The 12337-nt window shown below is 43.9% G+C and overlaps 1 protein-coding gene across 1 annotated transcript in view; it reads left to right on the top strand.

The window, feature by feature from the left end:
- The window catches only part of TMEM108 (transmembrane protein 108), a 131850-nt gene that overhangs the window by 34728 nt on the left and 84785 nt on the right, over positions 1–12337 (top strand). The window lies entirely within an intron of this gene.

The raw sequence follows: 12337 nt of genomic DNA, 5'->3' as shown, positions 1-12337 counted from the left end.
TCTTATGAAACATTGCATATGCCAGGTTTTATAGATTGTTAAAATACTGCCTCTAGGGTATATATTCATAAGAACGACATCAATTTTATGGCTACTTTGCCTCTCCTATTCCCCTTGTCCCTCGCTTTCATTTACAGAAAATGGCAGTAGTTGTTGCCATAGTAACATAGCAGGATAGTTCAAATGATGGGGGTAACATGAAAATATTAAGAATTTGCCATAAACGGATGAGCAAACCAATAAACCAAATGTAATCCTCAAACTGCAGCAGGAATATATGAACTGGAAGTTATTATCAGTTTATATAATCAGTTTATCAAGAAATAGGTAGACCTTTTATAAATACATATATTTTTATATATTTGGAATGTGGTAAAGGCCAAATAACATTAGTTCCATAGCTGACATACATGACTGGCAGTGGTTAGAGCACTGGACTAGGCCTTGGAAGACCAGAGTTTAAGACTCGCTCAGTCCTGAACCCCACTGGGCCACCTTGGACAGGAAAAATCCTTCATGACAGTGCAATCCTAAAAAGAGTTACTCCAGTCTAAGCCCATTGAAATGTATAACCTGGGTGTTGAGAATAAAGGCAAATTCAAAGCTTAGGGCCCCCTTTCTTAAAGCCCCTTACACACACATCTTCGCTTAAGCAACTAATGATTTATTACAACAGGAAAATAACAATTTTGCAAATAGTGTAAGGTAATCCCCACTCCCAACTCCTTTCTTCTCCATGAACCAAAGGCCTAGTAATCAGTATCCCAGAAATGCTGTTTTCCTGTTGAAGCTGGTTCAGTTGCAGTCCCTCAGAAGCAGGCCTCTAGTGGGAAGTAAAGTTCTCAGGGCCTCTCTCCTAACTAGAGATGGGCACGACCTGAATTACGATTTGAAAAAAAACCCGAAAATGGTGTTTGCGCCATCGGGACCGGGCTGATCGGTTCCATCCATGGCAACCGATCCAGCGGTCGGTTGGGGCGCTTGCTCGGGTCTTGATTGGATCGATCAGTTTCTGTTCGGGATTGCAGACACTCTGGCGCCAGCCATCTATTCCCGGGGAAACGGAGCCCTGGGGAAATGGAGCCAGGGGAATGCCTGAGCTGTTTCCCCTCCTTCTGTCACCCTGGAAACGCGAATGGAAGGCCAGCTTTCCTTGATCAGCAGGGCTTTCTTCCAACCATGGAGCAGCCAGCAACGTGCCCATCTCGTCACCATTTGGGAGAAGAGAGGGGAGGGCGGGGGAAGGAGTGTTCTTCTGTAGCCATGGGCATTTGAATCTCATCCCTGCAAAGCCTGAGAGGCAGCTCTTACGCCCAAACACAGCCCTCCTGCATTGCAGACCCAGGCTTATTGTGAGTGAAAAGGTGGCTTCCTGAGAAAAATATAAGCAAAGTGATTGGGAGAGGAATGGGTTAAGAGAGAGAGAAGCAGAAGCTGTTTTGCGCTCCTCCTGAGTTAATTCAGTGCCGTTGAAAGAGTTAAGAAGAGATCTCTTCTCAGTGTTAACTCTTTCAAAAACCCCTTGCTTTGAGAGCATCTATCAAGCTGTTTTGCGCTCCTCTCCTAGTTCGTTCAGTGCTGAAAGAGTTAACTGAAAAGAAATATCTCTCTCCTCCTCCTGGCTTCTCAGCCCAGTGCCTGCTTTTTGCAAGAAGTTGGTATGTGATTTGATGTTTCATTTGTGTTTTTCCTATTTAAAAAACCATAGGATCCACGAGGAGAGTGGGAGGAAAGGCGCCCCAAGCCTGCACTTCCCTCCCTGCTGCTCTGTAAATGCTAAACTTTAAGCTGCAAGGATGCCTGCACTGTAAATGCTAAACTTTAAGCTGCAAGGATGCCTGCACTGTAAATGCTAAACTTTAAGCTGCAAGGATGCCTGCACTGTAAATGCTAAACTTTAAGCTGCAAGGACGCCTACACTTCCCGACAAACCTTTAGGTAAGAGAACACGAGTTGAATCTAGGTATTTCGTCATGTCTGTTTTGAGTCATAGAAGCCATCCCTGAGGTGACGTGTGTCTGCAGAGAGCATGAATTGGCTCTGTGGACAACTCATAAAAGAAGTAATGTGTAGAGTGACTGTCAGTTACAATGCTCACTGAACAATCTTGGGCCAGTAACTAAGCCTCAGCCTACACTACCTCACTGAGATATCGTGAGGATAAATGGACCTCCTCCTGGACCCAGGTCCTCCTCCTGGGTTCCTGAGTCTTCCAATTTTGTAAATTTCCTTATAGCTATGGTTGTTGTGGGTTTTCCGGGCTGTATTGCCGTGGTCTTGGCATTGTAGTTCCTGACGTTTCGCCAGCAGCTGTGGCTAGCATCTTCAGAGGTGTAGCACTGAAGATGCCAGCCACAGTTGCTGGCGAAACGTCAGGAACTACAATGCCAAGACCACGGCAATACAGCCCGGAAAACCCACAACAACCATCGTTCTCCAGCCGTGAAAGCCTTCGACAATACTCCTTATAGCTAACTCATTATTTTTAAAAACAAAAAACCTCTTTAATAGCAAATACTCAAAAGTTGTGGTACTCCCATTACTTATTTGAGTAATTAAGGATATCAGTGTATTTGCCAGAAGAAGATTCATATATGTATCCAAACATGATGACTCCCACTTCATAAGGGAGCTAAACTGAAAATTATGTAATTTGTTGAACTCTCGTATTGCTGAGGCAAAAAGAGAGAGAACTGGTGATAGTATTGTATTATACAGGTCTCATACATATGATAGATTGTTAACAACAAAAAGTTCCCCTGTTGGGCAGCAGAGACTTGTTGCTTCTTTTTGCAGAGTTTTGTAGGGCAAAGATTTAAAACTCCTGGCTCCCTTTATTACCAGATTAATATCTGGTAGGGTTATTGGGCAGCGAGGTAAAATTTCTCTATAGGTCGAATCCTGTTCTCTCTCTCTAGAACATTTTTTCCTGTTTTCCTCCAAGAACCTGAGAGTAGCATGCATGCAGAGCCTCAGAGCAGCGTTCTCCTTCCCTCACTGGATCCTCGCAACACCCCTATGAGGTAGATTATGTAGATAGAGAATGACTGCTTGAGGTCACCAAATGAGATTCTGTAGCAGAGTGAGGAATCCCCATATCTCCCTGATCCTGTTCTAGCACTATAGCCACTGTACACCCCTATCACCTTAGACCACCAGTCAGTTTTCCCTTCTCTTAAAATATGTGAGGCAAAATTAGCCCTTCCTATATCACAAAATAAGCTTGTTGCCAAGGTTACACTTGGATTACTAGATTGTCTCCTCTGACTGACAGCTGCTGAACCTGGGCCCTGGCTGCTAACACTGCTGCTGCTAGCCGTTAAGCTGGGTCAGCATTTTCCCAGTCAAAATAAGGAAGGCAAACAAAGGTTGAAGCAGACAGCAGAGGGGAAAAATAGGATTTTAGAGGTGACGAACTGAGACCCCAAAAGACATGTATGTGACCTAAGGGGTTTAATTCCTAGGGGGGCACCAGTCCCCTTCAGAAGCTTGTGAGACAGAAAAAGAATGAAGGCTTTGGTGGGGAGCTTTAGCGGGAGCAAGGGAGTTATTGCTCAGCCATATGAATCTATTAGAGCTAAAGTTGCGTCTGCCTGCGCTTTGACTGTGACAACAGTAGTTATCATTCACATTTTCTAAAAATAGATTTACAAAGCTAATGAGTTATGTAGTTTTATAGTACACATATATGCAGTTTTTGTTCCTGCTCTCTACTCCTTTCGGTTCTGTTAGAAAGTAACTGGCTATGCACTGTAAAGGCACTTTAGAGTTCACCATAATTACAGGCTTTCATTAACCATACTACCTCAATCAATTTCCCAGTGCGATGGAAGATTGGACCCGTTCCATAACGTCAGATTTGTGTTTGCATGAATGCTGGCAAGAACCCACAGAAAAATTTTAAACCTTAATTATATGTGCGTAGTATTCTATTCACTGGCTGTTCCCCATTGAATCATTCTTCTAAAAAGTGCAATGTGTGGAATATCAATTGATAGTCTTGCAGCTCCGAAGTAAATATGACTAAGTGTGTACAGGTTTGTGTGTGAGGCTTTGTGGGCCAATTCATTCATTATGGGGGTGATGTGGCGGCTATTTCCGTGCAGAACTGGTAATGTCTGGAAGATAGATGCGTCAAGATGATGACATGGGGTCATTCCAGACCAGAGTTGCTCCTTCTTGGGGGCCAGTTCTGCTGACACATAAAAGATTCAAGTAGCCAGACTGCCATCCTTAGAAAATATGTCACTGTGTAAGAGTGAAACTGGTTGGAACCAAAGACAGAAGAAGGAAAGGAAGTAGCCAGGCACTGTTCCACCAGATTTGGAATTGGTGCCACCTGAGACTCCCTCTTTTCTCAGTCACCACATGTCATCATTGGGGCTACCAGTTGGGTAATGGTTAGAGCATCAGGAGACTTCAGTTCATATCTCCCCTCAGCCATGAAGTTCACTGGAGGAGGGTGGACCAGTCACTCTGTTTCAGCCTGACTAATCAGGATTTTGTGTTGATGAAATGGAGGTCAGGAACAGTCAAATGTGACACACTGAGCTAGTTAGAGGAAGGATGGGGTAAAAGATAGTGACCGGTACCCCTCCTTCCTGCCTGGATCTAGATCCAACTGAGAGCTCCTTTCACCTAATTACCAGTTGTTAGTACTGAGTCCAGATGGAGAAAAGGAAATTGTCAGGCACCCTTCTGTTATTTCTGGGTCTGCACCTCACTGGTAGTAGAAACATTAACCTTAAGCACCATTTCATTATATTTTAGTTGCTATTGGTTCTAAACTGCCATGAGGCATTTAGAAGCCAATTCTTGGCTGACATGCTAGGGGAAAAATATAAGCAATTGATTAAAGATTACTTGTCAATAATTATTCCAGACAGGTGTGGCAAGCAGCAAGCTGGAGCCTTTTCCAACAGGAAATCCCTTTGTAAATACCTCAGTTGGTTGCTTGTCGTAGAACAGCCCAGGTATTTATGCATAAGCAATTGATGTTACTCTTTGGCTTACACAAACAGCAGCAGGGCTGAAACTTACCTGGGATGGGGTGGGGGAGTTTGCCTGTTCTTTCCTGGAAACAATTTTAAGAAGAAAAGCTGGTGTGGACAAAGTCTTCGTGGCCTACTTCCATGACCCCCTGAGCTTGAAACACAGAAGTTGCAAAAGAGTGCCAAAAGTGTACTGATGCTGAGTTAAGGGCATGGCGTCAGCCTTCACACAGCCATCTTTGCCTGTGGTCATGGAGTAGAAAACCAGGATCTGATAACAATAAACCACCACAGGCTTGAATGGTTGTATAACCAGGCCCTTAGAGTCAAGTCAATTGTTCAGCCAAGCATGATGTACATCTCACTCGAGCACCTCAAAAAATATAAGGAGAGTTAGCTGTTTGCATGCTGTCTTCTAAGCTAGCTTTTCCCCTAATAATGTTACCATTGCACATGCAAATGTAAGATTTCACTGAGGCAGTGCTTCTTTTCCACTGACAGCCTGGTTCACACATGCATGAGGACGAGGTAGGGATGAGTTGGCTGAATGCTGACTGGAATAGACTGCATCGCTTCAAACTGTTGATGGAGCATCACAGAGGAGCACGTTTTGGGATGCTTCACTAAGGTGCAAGTAAAAACCAGGATGGCAAGCAAAGAAAGGGTGGTCACATCTTTGTTTCTGCTGTTTTTTTTATGGGAGGGAAGATTCAAAATGGAATCCACCACCTGCAATGGGAAGTGATGTAATCCATTTTACCACATCATTACCACTTTCTCCATCATGCATGAAGTAGTCTGAATACTCTCTCATGCTCATTCTGAGATGCCTTAGTCACATCGAAAACTATGCTGTTTCCCCACCTAAATATTTGACTCCACTCTGACATATTTGGGAAGCACTACTGCACAACAGTTTGTTTAAATAATTATGATTGTTAGAATTTACAAAAAGAAAACCACTCTTTTGGATCCAGACCTCAAGCTGTGCTTCAAATTCAAAATTCAACTGTGGTAACTGTGCTATGCCCATGAGAAATGTTAAGTTAAGTTCTACACAACTGCTAGGTAAACATGGCACATATGTGGCATGTAGTTTACTTGAATGTTTCATGAAATCTGTGATGGCCAAGGGTGATGTGAAATTAGAACACAATAGCTATATTTTATATTGTGTATGCTTCTCATCCATATTAATATCAGAAGTAGTGGAAATCCTGACTGGAGTTGGGCAGAGGAGAGGTTGTGGAACAGTTCTAAATTATATTTAATACAGTATTCGTGGCATATTTTATTTATTATAAATTACTTTATCTTCAGCTCATGGCCATGCTGAGCTGTTATTTACTTAGTGCTGAAGAGTAGCTATCAAAAAATCCCCTAGAGATTGCCTTCATTCACTTCATGTGTAGAAAAAAGAATAAAAATATTAATGGGACTCATAACAACTAGGTTTTCTCTGGGGAGTAACTGGAAGAGTCCAATGACTGGAAGTGTTACTTTCTAACAATTGCTGAAGAGCTTTGTTTTGAAGTGGTGGGATGCCGTCTCTCTGAAAAAAGTGACTATACTGTGAATCAATTTATTGTGCAATTATGCAGTAGATAAACTGGAGGATCACTGGTTGGGGGGGAAAATCCCAACAGTTCAGAAAGATATCGATAGTCTATTTTTGTAGAACCCCAACTGTTCTCTGATGAAAAGAGCAAGAGTCCAGAAGCACCTATAAGACTAACAAAATGTGAGGTAGGGTATGAGCTTTCATGAGTCACAGCTCACTTCTAATGCTACAGACAGACTAGCATCTTGATTGTTCTCTGATGGTGGATGAGAGGGGCATCATTCCTCCTTTCACTACCCAATCTAGTTTTCTTAAAGATGCTTATAATCCCATTGCTTCTGTGAGTTCGATGGTAAGCTATTTACCAAGCCAATGGAAGGATTTAACAGCTTGATCAAATGCTTAGCATAGACTCTGGTATTTCTAGTGGTCAGTTTGGAGGTAGGAAATGTTTAATATGCTAATTAGATGGCATTATTGTTACAAATACAATGAAATAAAATTGGCCACTTTTTCCATATCGTGTGCCTTTCTTATTCCTAACCATGTTCTTTCTCCTGAAATTACTTGAAGCTTCTTTTTGCCAGGTGAGGCCATTGGTTCATCTGGTGTAGCACTGCTAACTCTGACTGGCAGAGTCACCCCAGGATCTCAGGCAGATAAAGGCCTTTCCCCAGCGCTTGCTATCTGAGATTCTTTAACTGGCAATGATCTGAGGCTGGCAGCGTGCAAACATATCCATTCGCTTTGAGCCTCAGCCCTTCCCATGCTATCCTCTTGCCTCTTTTTCAGCTGCCCTCTTAGACCTTAGCTAAGGTGTGTTTGTCATTCAATAAATTGATCATCAGCTGATTGTATGAAACTACCACTTTGTGTCAGTCAGCCAGAAAAAAATTGTTGCGTACAAGACATTATGTGAACTGGCTCTTAAGTGGTCAGCTGTCACTATTTGACGGGAAAGTGTGTGCAAGCATGCGATTTCAATCAGCCACAGTTTGGTGTAGTGGTTTAGAAGAGCATGGGATTCTAATCTGGAGAGCCGGGTTTGATTCCCCACTCCTCCACTTGAAGCCAGCTGGGTGACCTTGGGCCAGTCACGGCTCTCTGGAGCTCTCTCAGCCCCACCCACCCCACAGGGTGTTTTGTCGTGGGGATAATAATAACATACTTTGTAAACCGCTCTGAGTGGGCGTTAAGTTGTCCTGAAGGGCGGTATATAAATCAAATGTTGTTGTTGTTACTGCTTGGCTGTGTACGGGTAGGAGAGACGGCTGTGGAGAAACGTTATAAGAAAGGGTTATTGGTTTCAGAGCAGAGTTCCTGTATCTTTTACAGACATCCCACCACCACCGTAGTGTTGGAACGGAAGCAGTTCAGCATGCCTGGACACTGGGGGGCACTATACTTTCCCTTTTACTAGAACTAGACTGTGTACTGTGTATTTGTGTGATATTTGTCTTTTGTCTGCTCTGGAAGCTTCTGTCTGACTCCTCTTTCTGTGTCCCTTTGTTCTCTTTTTTCTGCTGGTCTTGCAGGAAGCAAAACAGTTCTGCAGTGCTGTCCTGTGTAAGTTTGCAAGAGGCACACCCATGAATGAGACAATATGGCTTGCCTAAAACCACCTAATGAATTCATCTCTTTAAAACAATTTGTATTCTGCCTTTCTGCCCAGTTAGGGCCCTCAAGGTGGTGAAAAACTGAAAAGACATTAAAAATCAAATTTAAAAGCAGTACATATGTTAAAACAGCAATTAAAACAACCAAGAAGGCAGAACTGAAATTCGAACCAGGGTCCAGGCTCATATTTAGCCACTACTCTAGTTAAAAATGATGCATACCTTACTAATAATAATCATTGTGCCATTATGCCATTGCTTGTTCAGTCAGTGAGAAGAAGGGCATTTTCCTTTTAATATCTGTTTGACAGCTAGACATGACAAAACCAATTAAAGTTTTCCATGCTGGTTAGTTCCTAATGCAAAGTATTTGAAGGTTTTCTTCATCAGCTAGCTGGCGCATCACATTAATCAAACCTTTCAAAATTAAACCTGTGCAACAAAGGAGTGCAGTAATCTGGCCATTTAAGGTCTGAAATCCAAATCAGTTCCTACGTATAAGGAAGGAAGCTCATTTCAAAATAAGACATTTAGTGATATGGCTAACAATATGATTTACTGAAAGGTGAGCTTGGATTGGTTGGGGACTAAGCCATGGCAGAAATTCTAAATTAGCTGTCGGACTGCAGCCTGTATTAAGATGTTGTTGAAACCTTTAAACCGCTCATGCATTATTCTACATTTTAATTAATCTCATGTAAATCAGCCACAGGAAGGAATAAATAGAGCTAGACCTTACATGCTGCTTTGGGGTTGTGCATAATACTTCATTATCCCTACAGTGATTTATATAGGGTTGTCTTCAAATTTTATGGAACAGGCCTTCAAATGAAGTGTAACTGTATGGCCCAATCCTTTGGCTCTCTTATTTAAGCCATCTTGAGCTTTTCTTTATACAATTGTGTGCTCATGGCACTGTGTGGTTTGAGCTATATATATGTTAATCTTTGGGGAGCAGATGGGTGGATGTGTCTGCCTTTTCTTTCCACAACACTAAGGTAAATAATACTTTCTCTTTCCAAAGTACAAAATTTCTTTTTATGCATCTACATGAATTTCTTTTGGGTTTTGGTTATAAGCAGAGATGTTCAGAAATCTCTGAACTGTTGCTTACTTATCTTATTGACTTCTCTCAATATCCCCACAGATGGCTACTCTAAGGAGTGCTTTCCAAATTTGTTCCAAGTTTTGCTTTAGGCAGACTTCCGTGGCAACTCCCTTTGCAGCTTATATATTCAGGTTTGTGCTGGTCTCTTGACCAAAGATCAGCTGATTTCCTTTCAGGTGGCTGCATCACAGCCAGGCATTTGTAAAATGGGTTTTGTATCCAGTGACGAGTTCAATGAAAAAGCCTACTAAGGCTTTTCTCCATTCATATGTATCTTTGTTCAGTCCCATGCACATTTCTAACTGATTTATGAGCCCTACATTTCATTGAATAATGTGTGTGAGGTGTGCTACACAGAGAAATATTTGCACATTGGAAAGATCTTGCTGGAGACCACCGAAATATTTGGATCTCAAAGCCAGGGCCAAAAGCCTACTGGTGTCTGATTCTTGAAAGTCTATACCTTGGAAGTCTTGTTGGTCTCTGTAGTGCTATTGGACCTGAACTTTGCTCTTCCAATGTCACCCAGAAGACCTGTATGTTGGGAAGCCCATTTCAAGCACTTTCACTAAGGAATACCCACCAAGGAGTGCATGCAATTGATTGTATGTGTGCACAACAACTCTGCCACCTGTCATACCCTTGACACCACTAAACTTTAGTACGAACGTGAGATTTAAATAAGACATGGGATGCATGACGAGAATTTACACAGGCAGGCTTCTGCATGGCCTGGAAGCACATTTAAAAGTTTTTTATCCCGGGAGCTGAGCTGACCTTGTCTGTTCAAGTTGTATTGGTGTGCAAACACCAATTATACCCTGAATTGATCATGGCACCAGTTTGTATTATTTTATTGTTTTTTAGACATGTATATAGTTTTAATTGTATAATATATGTTGTTAGTCACCCTGAGCCATTCGCGGGGAGGGCGGGGTATAAATTTGATAAAATAAAATAAATAAGAACCAATTCAAAAGTTAAGAACTCTTTATACATAGCATCTACTAACTCATTGGAAACCAAATGTAACTGAACCTGAGTATGCAAAACTGCCATTCCGCACATTTATCTCTCACTATGGTTCTGCTTCCTTCATGCAATATTAAAATTAATATTGGAAGCTGCTTAGAGGCAGGCGCTGTATTTCTTTGTTTATAAAGCGTGGTGAGGCACCACGTCTGTATAAATTAATCATGATGGTGATGACAGTGATGATGCACGGGCATGACACTGAGCCTGAGTTTTACTGATCCTGCAGCCATCCCCTAGCACAGATCGGATGCCTCAGACTTGGTATCTGGACAGGATTTGTCTTTCAGTTCATACTAGTTTTACCATTTTGTATATTTTGGGCCCCGTTCAATGGCTTTGTTTGCAGACACGAGAGAAGGTGCTGACATCTCTCCTCCACAGCTGTTAAAGTTGCAAACCTTCTGTTCCCTTTCTTTATATGGATATTCTGTTTGCAGTTTCAGACTAACACCAGGGTTCACAGTATTCCAGCTTGAAGAACCCTCAACCAGCATGTTTATTTGCTGGCAGAACTGTTAGAAGCAGGCCATAAGTAGAGGTGGGCACGATCCAAAAAAAAAATACCGATCAAGCCGTTCGTGGATCTGGGCCGCCGCCGAACCCAGGTCACCGATTCTAACCGATCAAGTCCCATTTCCGATCCGGAATTGGGGAGGCCAAAGCGGGAGGCGCCCCGCTGTTTCCAGCGATATAGGAACGGTGGTTGTTGGCAGCGGCCGCTAGGCCCAGTGGGCACGGGGAGGCGGCAATGAGCCGCCTCCCCTCAGGGAGGGAGGGGACGTTCACACACACACACACACACACACACACTTAGAGCAGAGGGGGGGAGTTTTTAACCCGGCAACGAGCCGCCTCCCCTCAGGGAGGGGACATTCACACCAGGGCCAGATCTACGGTTGCCAGTGCCCAGGGCAACCATAGTCAGGCTCCTGAGTGCGCTCGCTCCTGGGTCCCCCCCCCCGCCCACGCAGCAAGCCAGCTTGCCCGCGTGCCCCTTGTCCTGGGGAAAGATGAATGGCGCGGGCGGCCTCCCAGCCACCTGCGCTGCCTTTTGCTTTTCCCGCAAGCCGGCCGCCTCTTGTCCTGCGGGAAAGGCAAAAGGCAGCGCGGGTGGCAGGGAGGCCACCCGCGCCATTCAACTTTCCCCAGGCGTGCTCCTGGGGCTGGCAACTGCACCTGGCGCTCCCTCTTTGGCGGCACTGGGGGCAGACTACCCCCTGCCCCCCTGTCGATCTGGCCCTGATTCACACACACACACACACACTTAGAGTAGAGGGGGGGATCTATCTCTGCCTCTCCAAATAGAGAGAGACACCCCGTCAACATGTTTCAGCCAGCTTTAAAAAAAAAGCAGAGACAGAATCCTCCGTTCCTCCCCACCCGATTTTAAAAGCAAGCAGCCAGTCTTCAAAAAGCATATTTTAAACACACACACAGAACCGTGAATGAGGTTTTCCCACAAAATACAGTGTTTTAAAAGCAGGTTAAAAATAGAGAGTGACAGCCCGAAAAACACCCATTCCTCCTACAAAGCCCCGTTTTTTAAAAAAGCAAAAAACCTTTGTGCCCATGGCTTCAGAACACCCCCTTCCCCCTCCCTCCCCTGGGTTGCTGCTCCGTGGTTGGAAGGAAGCCTGCTAATCAAGGAAAGCTGGGCTTCCATTTGGTTTTCCAGGGTGACAGAAGGAGGGCAAACACAGCTCAGGCATTCCCCTGGCTCCGTTGCTAGGGGAATAGATTATTGGCGCCTGAGTGTCTGGCTCTCCAATTAGATCACGATGCCCCCCCCCCGATCAAGCCCCCCCCCCCCCGAACGCTGGATCAGTCACCGTGGACGGAACCGATTAGCTGAGTCCCAATGGCGCAAACGCCATTATCGGGGTTTTTTTCACATCGTGATTCCGATCGTGCCCATCTCTAGCCATAAGCCACTATGGTTCTTAAGTACAAGGTTAAGCCTTGAGCACTGTTAAAACATTCATCCAAACACAATGAACCCATGGAGGGGGTTCAATAGAGACATACC

This window comes from Eublepharis macularius, chromosome 11 (assembly GCF_028583425.1).
Source record: "Eublepharis macularius isolate TG4126 chromosome 11, MPM_Emac_v1.0, whole genome shotgun sequence".
In the NCBI taxonomy this organism is placed as follows: Eukaryota; Metazoa; Chordata; class Lepidosauria; order Squamata; family Eublepharidae; genus Eublepharis; species Eublepharis macularius.
The sequence above is the reverse complement of the archived record's forward strand: the minus strand, read 5'-3'. Positions and strand labels throughout refer to the sequence as shown.